This window comes from Pseudopipra pipra, chromosome Z (genome assembly GCF_036250125.1).
Source record: "Pseudopipra pipra isolate bDixPip1 chromosome Z, bDixPip1.hap1, whole genome shotgun sequence".
NCBI classification, from domain to species: Eukaryota; Metazoa; Chordata; class Aves; order Passeriformes; family Pipridae; genus Pseudopipra; species Pseudopipra pipra.
The window spans coordinates 17442733-17460076 of record NC_087581.1 but is presented as its reverse complement, the minus strand read 5'-3'; positions in this window follow the sequence as shown (position 1 = coordinate 17460076).

Below are 17344 nucleotides of genomic sequence, written 5' to 3'. Positions count from 1 at the left end.
ATACTTCACTTCATATTGGAGGAACCTTAGGCAAAATCTGGGTGATCGTGCCTTCATATTCCACTAAGTGGAAAAAAGTGCTAAAGTGGAAAAGGTGGTATGTTATTACCACACTTTTTACTCTACTGCTGTGATATGCCAGAGCTTTTTCCATCTCTTTTCTAAGCAGATATTTTACTTTATAAGAGCATCTCTTTCTTTCACAGAGGCTGTTCTAACTCAAATAATTGTCTTTATCTCTTGATCACAATTTTTTAAGTCTGTTGCCTGAGAGCTTATGATTCGAGCTTTAGATAAGCTCATACTTCTTAGATTTTAAATCCATACACTCATATATATATAATTCTGTAGGTATTTTATTAGTTTGGAAATTCTAGTGTACTTTATAATAGCTCTAATGCATTAATATTACTATTTTCATCAATTAATTAGGCTTGAAGCAAAAGAGTGAGCAGGGAATCTTTTCAGAAAAAGAAAGCCTATAAAGTGGGTTTAGAACTTATATAGGTTTTTAGCTCTGTTTTCAAGTATTTGCTGCATGATATTTTCTAATAAACATCTCTTCCTCTATTTGGTGTCAGTTTTTTATTTGTTTTTTTTTTCCCCCCAGAATCTTAGATTATAGGATAGTTATGCATCCAGGATACTATTTATCTCCTCTATAAATCATGTTTGAGAATTGAGTGTTCCATTCTACTGACTGTAAAAGAAGTTGACCAATTTAATAATTCTAAAGATATAATTATATATTATATTCTAAAGATATAATTATATCATTATAATGATATAAGTTCTTGTTTGGGTGTTTAACTCCGATTTCATTTTACCAAGATAATTAAATTACATAGAGGAGAAAATCCAGTCTGTGTTTGAAAAGAAGAAAGCTGATACATGTTTTTGAAGCCTTTTTTTAAATGTAATTGAAAGAAGCGGGGTATTTAAACAGTGTTGGTTAGGGACAGTAAATTTCAATTTCACTGCTTTTTTTAACTTTTGGTATTTAAAGCTGTCTGAAACACAATCTCTTGATTGTCCTGACAAAAGCAGAGTAGTACCAGAACAGTGTCAAACACACTGTTATTCAAAAGGATAATTGAGAATGATCCAAACAGCCAATAGTAAATGAGTCTGATGGCAAAGCTGGGCAAAACTGGAAAAACTGATACAGAATTTTAGTGACCAAACCCAAAGCATAGTAATAAAGCTAAAGCCTATTCAATGCATTGTTTAAATTCTTTATAGAGAGCATACTCTTGAATGACAAACTTGCTTTTCTTAGTGATTGAGATTACAAGTTTATTTTATAATGTTTGTCAGTTTTTGCTGAAAATTTAAGGACGATAGGATATTTATATAGAACATTTAGGTAAACTGACAATAGACTTAGCTCTTATCTGTTTTTTATACCTTGGAAGTACTGATGGAGCCATGGATGTGGGTACAATAGGATCATTATGGCACTTCATTTAGTAGCATCTGATACAATTATTCCTGAGTAATGTCAGTGTTTAAGTGATTAAGAACTGCCTACATGTACAGACAAGGGAATCATGATGGAGATATGCTCTATGGGTTTTTGCGTTAGATCAATAGATTTTCCTATCAGTTGGTTCTCTTTGAGGATGTGAAAATAAAAATCTGTTAGCATCATTAGCTAATCTCATTTGTGTTTTCAGAATGTTCAGTAATAATAGAGGCATTAATATGGAACATTGCAGGTTGAAAATACATTCAATATGATCACTTCAAAGTTATATGTCTGAGAAAAAGATAAGTAGGTCATGTAAAAATGAAAATAAAGAAGAGAGGATAGACTGTGTTCTGGAAGGCCACAGCTCTGTAAAAAGTTGCTCTTACAGTGAACAAAGCTTCCCAACATAATGCTGAGGCAAAAGGCTAATGTGGCTCTTGAAGGTCTAAATTGGAAGTTGTTATGCAAAACTGGCTGACTCATCTTGTGCAACCTCTACACTCAGTACTGACTGACTGACATTGAAAAATTGCAGTTTTTGTGGCTTTTACAAAACTGTAGATTATGCAAGGTATTTGGAATTGTTTCCTTAAACAGAATTTTCATCACGTCAGTCTTTCCTGTTTATTAGAAAAAAAGGACAGGTGTTCGCTTGATTATCTTATGGAGTACATTCAGATAATGAAATACTTATATTGGTAAAGGCGAAGACTTGAGAAGGCTGGAAGGTGGAGCTGGATATGTTTGGGTTTTTTTATATTCAGGATACTGAATGATAGAATATGGAATTTTACCTTTTTGTTTGTTTTTTTTTTGTTTGTTTAGGTTTTTTGTTTTGTTTTGGTTTTGTTTTTTTTTTTAACCTGAGCACTTATTCATTTGAGGATCTGGCCTTGTGCATGACTAAAATTTAGGCAGGTTCAAAGGTTATATGCAGTGTTAGCTGTTTAAATTTAATCTCATAAAAAAGCAGTAGTTCTGAGTCCTATAGCTAATTTTGTGTTCAAATACTGGTGAGTGAGTAAGTAGTGGAATCATTATAGTTTCTTGTTTGTTATAATGACTTGCAGCATATTCACTTCTTTGCTGTGGGAGACTGTGAAGAATAGTATGTCCTTCTTATGTTGAAATCTATGAAAAATATTCTGGGATTCTGTGAAAAATCCCTTCCTTTTCTCGTGCATGATACATATTTATTTTTTGTGTGTCACTTTAGATGCTTGGTAATTTATGACCCACCAGAGGTCAGTCTTGTGACATTTTTCAAAACATATGCTCAAAGAAAAGAAGTAGACCCAAAGTTCTTATTATAATAAGCCTTTGGAGTTTTGTTTTATAAAATATATTCCTGCAAATTAGAGTTGATTGATATTCCTGTGCTGTAGCTCAATGTGTGGATGAAATATCTCAGTGAAATTTTTCTTTATGTAATAGAAATGTTAATAGTTTTATAAAATTGTTAGAAATGTTCTGAAATATTAGCCTCCTTGGTATTCTAAAATACCTACTAACACAGCATCTTTTTTTTCTTTGTGATGCTTAAAAAAGTGAAAGTTAAGGAGCGGAGGGAAATCAATGTTCCTACCCTACACCAGCTCAGAAGCGCAAGTTATTTGCTCATATTTTAAAATGCTATTCCTATTCTGTACTCAGTGATCAGTAGTGGTTTCTTTGACACTAATAAGGTCTAATTTTAATGTCAAGTTGATGACTCAGATCATAATCTTCATCAAGAGCAGAGTCTGTCCTGTCTTAAATTGGATGACTACCTGGTTTGTAACTTCAATTTCTATCAGCAATCTCAGGAGTGTCTGATGTAATTGTTCGTTCCTCTGCTTGAACATAATCTTCTCTGTACCTTGAACTAGCTCTAAAGTAGTTCTATCCAGTTAGACATTATAACCAAATATGTAATAACAGCATTGTCAAGGCTGCAGCTGAGTATCCTGGAACAGAACATGCTGAAATGGCTTGAGCATGACATTGGGAACTGGGAAAACATATTGCGTTTTGTTTAACTGGTTTTCTTTCTGAACTTTGCAAAACTGTTTTACTCCCTCATTTTTACTGCATTTTTTTGTGTACTGTGAAGTTGGTTTTCAGGCATTAAAAACGCTGTGGTGAGAGAAATATTCTGTGCTTTTGGAGTGGCTAATGCAAACATATTCTGTGCCTGTTGCAGCAGCAAGGCTGGATGTGAAAATCAGTCTCACGAATAGACATTCTGCTTTTAAATGCTTGCTTTTCTTTTCTTTAAAACTCTCTTACCCTCTTTTTTCCTTTTCCTTTTTTTTTTTTTTCTATTTGCTCTCAGGGAGGCGAGGTCAGCTTGGATCAAGAGCAGCTACTATGTTTATCTTCTGCAAACGATGGTTACAAACCACTCAAATAACTGTCAGTTGGAGCATTATCTTACAAAAATCTTCTCCAATTAGAGAGAAAAAATAAGGATTTTGAAATGGAAACCTTTATCAATCTGTGACCAGAATGCTGTAACACATTCTTTTTGACTATGTTATTTGCTGGAGATTAGGAAAACCAGAGTATTAAGAAAAAGAACCCTATTTAATGTTAATCAGCAACAGTGATGTTGTTCTTGTTTCTGTCCACTCCACTGAAATGAAAATAGTGTTAAATGACTTAGCAGCCTGTGCACTTAACGGTTCTGCTTATGTAATTAGGCCCTACACTAATGACTATGCAAAGGAAAAGGTATTGTGAAATAATATTGCATAGATAACTGTCATTTCGTGTTCTTCCTAGCTCTTGACTCTGCTAGCTTAATATCTCATGTTTTGTCCATAGCACAATGCCTGTTGCCCAGCACTTTAGCTGCTGTACCTAAACCCCAGGTTTGTGAGCAACTCTTCAATTTAATTAGCCTTCCTTTAATAAAAAGAAACAAAACTAGGTAGACGAGCAGGTGCTCTGAATTGAATTAGCGTGGGTCCAGGTGAAGGGAAGCTAATAAACACAACTGAACTTGGACTACCTAAGCAGAAAAGCAGAGACCTTTGTATTGTGCTGCCCACTACACCTTTGCAGAACAAAATGCAGAAATGCCTGATATGTTTTTGAGTGAGGCGCCTACTTCTCAAGGTGTCACATCACATGCTTAAGCCTCAGCTAGTAACCTCTTCAATCTGCAGCCATAAAGAGTGCACAAACTTACCTCATCCATAAACTTACTTTAAACAAGTAATTCGGGTGAATGGAAATAGACGACTATTCTTAGGTTATTTTGGGTTGCTGTCTACAAAACATGTCCTAAACCTTCAAAAGATCTAAATGCTTTTACCCAGTATGTGTTTCCTGAATTTCTACACTAGGATTAAACAGAAAAAACCTCAGCCTATTTCCCTTCTTAGAAACAGAGCATGGTAGATTGTAAGGCAGATAAACAAAAAGGCTATTTTTCTTGCAAAATTCAGTTTCTTTTTTCCCACACTGGGACAAGGAGAGGTGTGGTGGGTTGACCCTGCCTGGTTGTCAGGCACCCACCAAAGCTGCTCTGTCACTCCCTCTTCTCTACTGGGTAAGGGAGAGAACAAACAACAAAAGGCTCATGGGTCGAGATAAGGCCAAGGACAGATCACTCACCAATTGCCGTTGTGGGCAAAACAGTCTTGGCTCAAGGAAATTATATTAATATATTACCAATCAAATCAAAGTAGGACAGTGAGAAAAAGAAAAAAATAAATCTTGAAGTACCGTGCCCCCACCCCCTCCCTTCTTTAAGGGCCAAATTTTACTCCTGAATTCTCTACCTCCTCTCTCCCAGTGGTGCAAGGGGACAGCCAGTGGCAGTTGTGATCGGTTCATCGCACATTGTCTCTGCCACTCCTTCCTCTTCTCGCTCCTCCCCTGCTCCATCATAGGGTCCCACCCACAAGAGACAGTCCTCCATGAACTTCTCCAGTGTGAGTCTCTCCTACGGGGATTCAATTCTCCAGAAACTGCTCCAGTGTGTGTGTCCAGAGTTCAGTCCTTCAGGAAAACAGGCTGCTCCAGCATGGATCCACCCAGGTCCTGCCAGCAAACCTGCTGCAGTGTGGGCTCCTCTCACCCTGGAGCCACAAGTCTTGCCAGGAGCCTGCTCCAGCATGGGCTTCCTATTCACATCCTCCTTTGGGCATCTGCCTGCTCTGGTGTGGGATGCAGGTGGACATAAGGTGGTGTTTTTTCTGTAGCCAGGTTCATCTACTAATTTGTGATGATGTGTAAATTATCTGAATGTGGAATAGTACTGTTGTGTTTACCATGACAGTACTCACTTTCTTATGGTTAGGAAAGAAAAAGAAGGGAGTCAAGGTTTGTGCTGGGCATGCTGTTTTACTGTCTGATTTCCCGAAACATTCTGCATATTTGCTTGGTATTGTGCCTGAATATACTGAAAATATTTGCAAACTATTAACTGATTTGAAATAACTAATTATTTATTCCAGGCTCATTTCATAGGTATTTAACAGCATAAATAAAAATTTTGGCAGGTTTTAAGTCCTATAATGTCAGGAAATTGAACAAACTAAAAAGAGTTTTAATCTATTTCAGTGCAAAGTGTGTAAGGAAAGATGAAAATAGGCTTGGTTCATAACATCTGAAGAAGTTCTCTTTACCCATCTATTAAAGTTTTATTTAATCAAATTCAAATTTATTCTAATTTTTATTTAAAAAACACTGCAACATGGAAGTAATATTCTTAAGTGGCTTCCGCTAAGAAAACACCTTTGTTTAGACACTTGATTCCATGTTGGAATAAAATACTCTTAGATGCAATATCAGTTTTACAATATTGGTGTAAAATACTACTTTTCCCCCCTCTCTCCCTTTAAATTCAGTTTGAAGCCAAGCTTGCACTCTCAGGTCAAATGCACTACCAAGTATTGCAGTAATCTTCTGTAGTTTTCACCTGATTTTGTCAACTTTTTTCAGATTCCTGTTAATAGGAAAACTGTTCTGTGAAACAATGAAAATGAAATTTAAATTCAAGGTTGGAATGACTGAGAAAGCTTAGCAAGCTAATTCGTCTCAAGTTGGGAATTGTTACAGGGCTGTCTCCTCATCCAGGATATCTGACCAGAAATTTTTAAAGAGCACATTAATCCAAATATAAGTTTCCAAATTATTGTCTTGGATATAATTTTGATGATTGTACTTGTATATTTAACTTGCAAAAAGCTTGGTAAAATTGACCTGTAAACACATCTTTAAAGAAAGGAAGCGATAATCATGCATGATTTATGAGATAAAGATTCTGCTGTCTCTGAAAGAGTGGTATGATGAGTTATAACCTTAGAAAAACACCTGGGGAAAATGAAAGGCTTGAAAAGAAATTTTGTACTCTGAAATTCTCTCTTATTCTCAATATTTATCTATGCAAAGAGTTCTGTGACATACATTCAGAAAAAGGTTTTGTTCAAGATAGAGGAAGAACAACTTGACACAGAAATCATAAGAGGAGCCATGAAGTAACTGAAGTTAAAAAAAAACCCCAAATAATTATTTATATAAAAACTTTAACTCCTTGAGTAGGAGGCATTATTAGTCAAGGAGGCAGGAGAGACATTGCTTCAAAAGTTTTTGAATGATAAATCTAACTTAAAGAAGAAATACTATTTTTTTCCTTTACTTATTATTTCTGATAAACTGGAGGTCGAAGCAGAGACAAGGATAACTTACATGGAGAGGACAGTGAAATAGTAAAGAATTTAAAATTTTTTTGCTCTGTGTAGACGTGAATCAATAAGAAAATGAATGAATAATGGTTCAAAGTGCACAATCAAAATTTTGCCCTGAAGTCTTCTCTCATGGGGTGCTCTATTGACATTTAAGAGCTGCAAAAACTAGTGTGATGCTGTTTGAGAGCACTCTAGTGTTCTAGAAGGGACAGATGTGTGATGTCATTGATTGCTAAACAAAGAGAGCATGTGGATTTTTCTTTTTCGTGTTATCTGTGTTGTGTTTCCTGACAAATTTCATCATTCTTTATTTTTATTTTGGTTTTGAAAATAAAGGAGAATATTGTCTGCTGCCATCCAACCTGGATGAATGAATGACCCTAATGTGTGTGAGGCATCTTGATAATGATGCTGCAGTATGTCATGGGTATATCTGGGTACTGCAGCCACCACAATTGGTACAGGTAAGTTGTCTCAATTACTAGATAAAAGCGTGGTTAAGCAATACTACTGACCAGTCTAAAGGCTTAGCACAAGGTAGAAGCTGTCTTGAGACAAGTGTTGAGCAAAGGAGGTTGAATGCTATCCACATGTTCCATTCTGAGGAGAAAGAAAAACTGGCATTCAGCCCAGGTTTATAAACTTTATGAAAGATTTTAGGTGCTTTTTGAACATGTATCCTCCAAGGTATGGGCTTCTGGTGGGGAAGGTTTTTAATATATATTACTGTCTTTACTCCACAGCCACTATTAACACGAACTTTTGCCCTAAGACTTCTGTCACTGAAAGCTTTAAGATGATGTCTTCAGCTTCTCATACTTTTTTTTGTTGCTCTAATATGGTTATCACTTTGCTAGACATTGCCTAACCATAGTATTGCAGAGACTCATCTTTTCTCACATTTTTTTTCTGATGCTGATTTTTTTACTGCTGCCAGAATAAGGACCAGACTCTGTGTATGACCTCCAGAATTCTATTTCCTAACTTGATTCACTTGAAGCTTGTTGTCCCAGTATGATTCTGTGTAACAAGACCTTGTAAGTGTTATCCTGAAACACTGCACAAGACCATAAAGTCAACAAAACTGCTGAAACGTCTAGAGAGTAAGTCATGTAAGTCATGTGGGGACCGGCTGAGGGAGCTGGAGTTGTTTAGCCTGGAGAAAAGAAAGCTCAGGGGTGACTGTATCACTCTCTACAACTACCTGAAAGGAGGTTGTAGCCAGGTGGGGGTTGGCCTCTTCTTTCACGCAACCAGAGACAGAACAAGAGGAGGTGCCCTTAAGCTGCGCCAGTGCAGGTTCAGGTTGGACATCAGGAAGAATTTCTTCATTGAAAGGGCTGTCAAGTGTTGGAAGGGGTTGCCCAAGGAGGTGGTGAAGTCACCATTCCTGGAGATGTTCAAGAAATGTCTGGATGTGGCACTTACTTCTATGATCTAGTTGATGTGATGGTGTTTGGTCAAAGGTTGCACTTGATAATTTTGGAGGTCTTTTCCAACATTAATGATTCTGTGGTTATGCGAATTTGGCAGAATAAGTGAAATTGTTGAGGCTAATTCAAAAAGGGGGGGCAAAAACGGTGGAGAAACATGAGCCATGAGATTACATATAGTTTGGACAAAATCAGTGGAGTAATATTAATGGAAGGAGCAGGAACCTTTTCTGGCTGTCAAGATGCCTGTTAAAGTCATGTGCAAATCTTTGAAGGCTTGCAGTTGGCTGAGTTGTTTTCTACTGAGGACATGTGTCTGTCTTTGCCAAAATGAAATACAAAACTGTGGGAGGAAAAAGGTGTCCTACAGTTCTCTGTGAACAACTACTGAAAGCTAACATGTGCTCAGGAGGCAGGAAAGGATCTTTCATGCTACTCCTTAAAGGATTGTTAATTTGCACTAAACAATAAAAGAACCACGTGGTGTTCTGTTACCAGAAAATCCCTTTTGAGTTTACTTGAAGAGAGAAGTAGAAAAACTACTAAGCATCTTCACGAACAAAGCTGAAACTATGAATGGTTCTATGTTACCTTTTAGAATTAGAGATATATTTCCACTGTTGCAACCTTGCCAGTATCACATGCATTTCTCTATCTAAAGAACACAAGGGAAGTGGGAATAATAAGATGTTATCAAGAGTGCTTCTAGTCTTGTTAGTATTTGCCTTTCTATCCTAGACAACATTTTCTGTAAATATGCTTATTTTACAATAGTGTGCTTTAATTTAAATTGTGGTTAACTACTGTGGGTTTCAAGAATGAAAGTGATGGATAATCTGCATCTGCAATGCCTCCATGAGCAGAGGTAATCTTCTATTTTGGATTCCATTTTAGAATTCCATTTCATTTCCATTCCGAGTAGTAGGATGGGTATTTTCTCAGACTGCCTTAAGAGCTTAACAGGTACTAATTGTTATCCTGGTTTTGTGAAGTCTTTTTGTTTATTTTATTTTCGGGAGATACAACTAGTAGGTTAAATTAGGAACTTTGTCACCATTTATTTTTCATAGTTGGCTGTTGGTGTCTGTGGGGAACATATTGGCATGTTTTGCTGTTACTCTACAGCTGCCTCAAAATGTATGGAGAACAGGCATGCTATTGTCAAGGACCAAGAATTAGAATGGGAACGATTTCAGAAGTGGAAAAATAAGTACAGCAATTGAACAGGCTTTATGATGCAGACTTTACATTTATTATGTATACACACATTGTAGGTTTCCCCAGAATTTGTATCTCCGGGGCATGTCCCGGCTCGTTCACTTCCCTGTCCCCTGTTTCTCTGCGGATTGGCCGGAGAAGCTGCAGAGAGGACACAGCCCCCATTCGCCCTTTCCTTCCCCAGTTCCTCCTGCGCTCCTCCCCCTTTTGCCCGTGTCTTTATCCTGGTTTGTCCCCCCGCTTGTCTGTCTCATGCTCCACCCCATGTTCTGGCCCTTTCCCCCCTGAGCTGATAAATAACCACATGCACGCTGGAATAAAGGATTCTACCGGCACCCTACTTTTTGTGTCCTGGACCCGTGCTGTGCCATCGCCCCATCCGCCCTTCGGACCACGGCATGCTATCATGTAGATAATACAATGCGTGTTCCTGGAGTCTTGACCAGGGCATTATCTTCTTTGTTCAAAAAGCTCTAAAGATTTTGACACTTCTAATTGTAACTGCTGATTACAAATTCTTGTCAAGAAACAAAAATCAATCCAGCTTTTAATTACCATTCTTTTGCAGGAAATGTGTGAGAATGGTTTTATTACAGGTAGGAGTTGAAACAATATGACAATAGCAATTTTTGGTTCATTTTTGTATGACAGAAGTATCACTAGGATGATCTGTGTATGAATAACAAACTGCATAGTATTTGTTCATATGTTTTAGTTGTTCTTTCAAGTATGTTATATTATTACTAAAGCTCATAGAATCTTTTGGTATTGTGGATTTTTTTTTTCCTTTTTGTGCACCCTATTCCACCTTCTCTTTCCCTCTCAGACCTCCATGATGCTTCTTTCATGACCCTATTTCATTGCCTGCACTTTGGGAGAATCTCAGAAAGCTCCTGATGTTTAGTGCAGTTCTAGTCTGTTCAGTGCTGATGAAACTTCTCATGTTTGGTATTTTGTTGTATCTTCTTCCCCTAGGGAGCTCTGAAGGTACTGTGCCCCTTCTAGAGGGTCAGTATATCTTTGGGGGCCTGCCACCTGGATATAGGCCTGTGAAAACAATATTTTTGCTGTAGGCTGTCCTGACTCTGCATGAAGTTCGTCAGAGGCATTGCCCTAGATGGTAAAGTAGCATAATATTTGGGTTTTTTTTTATCTTACACATACCGCTAGTAGTGCTTGAAAAGCCTTACATTAATCATCCTTTGGGGTTTTACTGAGACATTTGTTTTCCTTTTCTTAGAGCAGTTACCTGCAAATCAAAATGAATTGGCACCATGCAGTATGTTTCAATTGCCTTTGCAGGGCTGCCAACCCTTCAAAATGTGCCAAGCTTGCACCACGCCTCTTGAAAAGCACAAAAACATATTTCCAAGTTCTGTTTCCAACTGCATTTCTTTTATTTAATGGGTAAGCTTTTACCCAGAGCCTTATATCAGTGAGATTCATATTCTTCCAGGATAATGTCCAAGCATCAAAACTTGTATCAGCTACAGTTTTTTCTATCATATTGCATCTCTCTCCTTGCAACAAGTCTGCTGTTCCGCTGCCACTCCATGGATTCTTTGTCTCCCCCATCTTAAAAGCCCAAACTGGCTTTGCTTCTGTGGCTGCAGTCTCTCGAATTATTTCACTCTTCCTCTTTGCTCCAAACACTTCTGTCTTTAGTGACTGTATTTCTTTATAACTGTTACCTAATTGTTGCCTTGGTTAACTCCTTTCTTTGCAAAAAACTTAGAAATCCTAACAAATTGTCGCAAGGAAGGGCTGTCAAGTTTAAACAATTACAGATTCTTTGACTTCAGTCTGGATTGTCTGAAAGATTTAAGTCTGTGTTCTTTGAGCTGAAGTTTCAAAAAAACGTTTGTCTCCTGTATTATGTTAAAGTTGAGAATTTTCATCTTCTATGCCTGAATGTTATGGTTTCCTTCAGGACATGTCCTTTTAATTTACTGCTTAGTTTTTAATTATGTCCCTATCAGAAGAACTGCATAACATTCAGAGCTTTTTAAGAGACGACTTCATCATTATGAAGAGAGAAATTTTTATTAATACTATCTAATTGCCTACGAGGTGAAGCATGACAGACTAAATCAACTAGAAATCAAATCCATACAAATCTGGATTCTAATTTAGGAGATGATTATTTATTATACTAGTAGAAAAAAGGTAACTTAAAAATGCTTACAAAGTCATTGTAACGGCCTTTTCAGTCAGAATCTTAAAATTAGTATGAAGCAGTACTTGAAAAGTCTATGAAGTTTTAGGTTTTTTTCCTGAAGCTTATCTTTTTCTTGCTCAGGAGATGGTTGGCCATTATCCTTAATTAAACCAAGAACTGTTTTACTTAGGTTAGGTGTTACTTCTATACTGGAATAACTGGGTTCCTTACTCTAATGAAACATAAGTCTTTTCCCTCTCCTGTTGCATGGCTTGTTAGTATGATTCAATATCAAATGTCTCACATTGAAACTTTGTATATCCTTCAGCAATAAAGATAGGGACTAATACACTCCCTAAAAGCATTTAAAAGTTTGTCCCTAAAGTTTGTCGACAGTTTTCATAGAACAATTTTTTATTTATAAATAAAATTAGGTATAAATAATTATCTTTTTCTTTAGATCCCCTTCGGTATTAATCACTTAGATGTTATTGATCTCACAAACCCTATCTCCAATACATGCTCACACTGTTTTATCAGGGCAAGACAGGTTTCAGCTGTTAAGTCCTTTTGAGGAAAAAGTAGGTTCAAAAAAGTGGTACCTTCTCCAGTTCATTGTCAGCCTGGGAGAATGAAGCACTCCTTTGTGCTGATGTTTGCTGGCATTAAGGAGGGACACAGGAAACTCGGTGACTGGAAAGCTACAGTTCAGCCATTGACAAAGTCTACTTTGTAAGGTTATGTGTTTCTTACTTTTTTTTCTTTAGTAGCTCCTGAACTCTATCATACCTATTATGTAAACAGGAATTATGCAACAATGTGTCTAGTATCAAATCCGTACAAATCCATACAAATCCATTGAAAGTGTTCACTAGTCAAATAAATACACTTTAAAGGTCAATGGGCTACAAGACAAAGTTTCTGTTGTCAAGTGGCTTGAACTATATTCTTTTAAAAGAGGAAAAGATACAGTGCTCTTCCATTGTAACACCTTAGACGTTATGATATTAATCTCACATAAATACCCAGACATATTTCAACACTGATGATTTCGCCTATTTTTTTAAAAGAACAAGTAGTGCCAATGAAAAAAAACCAGTGTTCTGTACCAGAAATTAAAGATATTAACAAAGCGACTCCCAATCCAATTTATTACATTGTGGTTAATGTGTAAAGGAAATATTTTCCTTACCAGGATATAGCTTGAAGGGCCATTTTCTTGAATATGAGAAATGAAAAGTAATTAAAACTTTTACATTGGACATAGAACAACTTTATTGATATTTATACATCTTTACGTTTGTACAAATTGGGAAACAAGATGATGGAGAGCAGTCCTGTGGAAAGGGACCAGGGGGTCCTGGTTGAGGGCAAGTTGAATGTGAGTCAGCAGTGCCCTGGCAGCCAGGAGGGCCAACTGTGTCCTGGGGGGCATCAGGCAAAGCATCACCAGCTAGCATTGCTAACTTTTTAGGATACACAGATGTGACCACAAACTGGCTGAGCCTATAGGATGCTGTTGGCACAACAACATACTACTCTTCATTTGGATGAGATGATTTGCTTACTTTTGTTGCTGGGTGAATATGCTAGGAGGTCCTGGTGGATGCTCTGCAAGCCCTTACCTGTGGCTTGCAAAATGCTTTATGGGCAATGTGATCCCCATTGAACCATCAGCCGCTTTGAACTCTGAGATGAAATTTATCAGATAACTCGGATACTTTTCACAAATTATCATAAAACTTAATATGGTCCAGTAGTTTGCTCTGTAACTATAGCTTTCTTAGAAACATAGAACAGTGAATTAAATTTCTTTTTTTTTGGTAACTATATTTCAAAAGTGGCCATAGTATTTTGGTTTTCAAAAGTACAACTTCATTCACGTAAGCTCAAGGGGTTGACACTGGTTGCCTAAGCTACCCATTTGTTACTTCACTGTTTTCCCTTGCTACTATACAAAACAGGCCACAAAAAGATGGTTGAGCATGTCAGAGATTGATGAAATTGATGTTTTGTCGTATAAGATAATTAACATTCATGGAATAGTATAAAAATTTTTTCTCATTTTGACTAGAAATTATACTATTCTGTATTATTTCTATGTTTGCGTGTATGTAGTACTATGTTTCCTCTGTTAGGAGGAAAGATAAGGAACCAGTCAAGGCCATATGGCTGCTGCTCAGCTTATGTGCATCATCTTCATGATAAATTACTCTCTGTTACTTTATATACTTTTCCAGTTTAGTGGGTTGACCCTGGTTGGAAGCCAGGTGCCCAGCAAAGCTGCACTGTTGCACCCCTCATTGACTGTACAGAGGATAGAAAATATAACTAAAGTTTTGTGCATTGAGATAAGATCGAGGAGAGATTACTCAGCAATTACTGACATAGACAAAACTGACTCAACTCAAGGAAATTAATTTAATTTATTAGCGGTCAAATCAGAGTAGGCTAATGGGAAAAAAACGCAAACTTTAAAACACCTTTTCCCCACTTCTCCCTTCTTCCTGGGTTTGACTTCACAATTGCCTCCCTGGCAGTGATGCATGGGGAACAGGCAATGGGAACGATTGTCAGTTCATCATGTTGTCTCTGCTGCTCCTTTCTCCTCATGGTCTTCTGCTCCATCATGGGTCCCTCCTGTGGGGCTGCAGTTCTTCATGAACTATTCCAGCTTGTGTTCCTCCTACCAGATGGTCCATCAGGAACAGACTGCTTCAACATGTTTTCCCTGTGGGCTCACAAGTCCTGCCAACAAATCTGCTCCAGAGTGGGCTTCTCTCTCCTCAGGGTCACAGGTCCTGCTGGGAGCCTGCTCCAGAATGGGCTTACCACAGAATCACAGGCTCCTTCAGGCATCCATCTGCTCTGGTGTGGGGCCCTCTGCAGGCTGCAGGTGGATCTCTGCTTCACTGTGCCCCACCATGGGCTTTTCAGGGCCACATCTGCCTCACTTCAACTCTGGAGCCTGGAGCACCTCCTGCCCCTCATTCTCCACTGACCTTGGTGTCTGCAGAGCTGTTTCTCCCTCATATCTTGATCCTCTCTTCCAACTGTTGTTGGTTTTTTCCCCCCTTCTTAAATTATCCCAGAGGCTGTGGTGGTTTGAAAAAAAGCCTTTCCCCAGGGTGTATTGTTTTTAATACTGCACCAATTGAAAGCTCATGCGCCCTGCGGAAATTACATGCTCACAGAATCGGAAGAGGTTTATTTTTTAACTGCATAGCTAGAAGGAGAAGCAGCCATGCCTTGAAGAACCTCATGTAGTGTTGGGCCAGGGGGCCCCCCACCCCAGCTCCTGACCATTGGGGCTGGGGGCTTCTTTCCTTTCCCGGCCCTAACTCGGTGGGACCGGTACGGATTTGTAGCTGAGTTAAGACTGTGCTACCTTCCCACTGTTGGGGAGGAAAATGGTAGTGAGGTGTCCGATTGGCCAGCCAGAGGGCTGCAATCAGCGGACAGACACAGCACTGGAGCCGAGCCAGCGCAAGTTGAGGGGTGGCCGGAGAGAGCCAAGCTGAAGAGTCCTGACCTTTGGAGAGGTGGCTGCAGCACACAGTCATGTAAGTACTGAGGGGAGTCTCCCCCCCCCAGGTTTGGGGGAGCCTCTGGGCCCTCACTGTCCTGGCTCAGCCAGGACTGAGGGAGTTAAACTCCTCGGGAGTTTTCCAGTCAACCTCATCGCCTTTTCCCACCGTGGGGGAGGAGGAGTGGTGAGAAGCTGGCTGGACCCTGCAGCAGCAGCGAATCGGACCAGTGAATCCGAGAACAGAGAGAGAGAGAGAGAGAGAGAGACAGTTGGACTCAGTTCTAGGGTAAGAAATTGAACTAAACTAAAAGCCTTAGTTTAATTGACCTCCTCCTTGACCCCCGGAAGGAGGGGTGGAAATCCCCAAGAGCTCACTCCCCAGGGGCCAGAATCTCCGAATGCGAAACTTTAACTCCTTGCATTTTATGCTGCAGAAGAAAGAAGAATTCTAGCTGCAACAAAGCAAAACTGCTGCCTTAAAAATAAGAGACACCAGTGCTGCAGAAAATTAATTTGGAAGAGCTGTGGCCTGAAAGTGAAAAGAGGACTTCTCCTTTATTTCTGGACTTTTTTTTGAAGGAAAGAAAAGATGATCTATGTATATCTATTGTTTCACTATAGAAGAGATAGTTAAAATTGTTATATATATTTATATATGTATATGTTAATAATAAACTGTAGTATATTCCCTTCCCCTATACTAAGTTGTGCGTGTCTGAAAACTTCTTCTCTCTCACATTTGAACAAATTGTAGCAAAAAATTAGCTTTTTGAAATTCCTGTTTTTCAAACCACCACAGAGGCACTACCACTGTGGCTGACAGGCTCAGTCTTGACCGTGGCTGGCATTGACTCTGTGGGACATGGGGAAGTTTCTGGCATGTTCTTACAGAAGCCAACCCAGTAGCCTTTTGCTACCAAAACCTGGCCCCACAAACCCAATAAATCTTGAAACTTCAGGTCACCTAAAAGATAATTTTAATGCTTTGACTTGTTTGCAACTTTACACAGGGCCTAACTTTGTAGTCTATTGCTCTTCCCTGTTTACTGACTAAATATCTGTATATGAATGACAGTGCAGGATTCTGCTGAACTGCTTTTAAATATTGGGCACTTGATTTGGCTCTTGTAGGAGGCATGTCCAAAGGTACAGGGGACGTACCGGGGCAAGGGAGCATGCGCCTAAATAGACAACCCAATTGGTCAAAAGGTCACATGGTTCTAGGGGTTAAAAGGGAGCGCGACATTTGAATAAAGCCTCTTTGATTCCACCTTATCGGAGAGCTGACAGCATTCTTTATCATATAAAGACCTCCACGTGACAGGCTCTGAAATATATTTTCAGCCTGAAGGTCAGGTCATTTTTCTTTGCAATCACAAAAATTATCAATTACATAATTCTCAATTCTTTAGATATGTAGTGTGTTTAGAGGAGTTGTCTCAGAATGGAAAGATATTTTAAAAAGTCCAGAATGTTATTAGTATTGTGATAACTTTTGAAAATGAAGATTTCTTCCTCTTCTTCAGCTCCAAGGAGACATTAAATTGGAATGTATATTTTCTCTTCTAGAATGTTGGATCTTTGCTTCAGAGATCCGGCAGAACATAATTAGCAACAATTCCATGGGAATTTATCTTAAGCACTTTTATCACATGAAGCTAAAAAATGTACAAACAGAAATGCATCATAATTTTTTTGAGGAAGAGAAACTATTTACATATGTTTACCTAGAAGAGAGAATTTGCAATGGGGAGATGCAATCTTAAACAATTCAGCTGTATATATGGTCTTAAAGGGCAAAAAACTATTTTAAGTGGCAGCTGATTCTTAACAAACAGCTTAGAATTTTTTAATTAA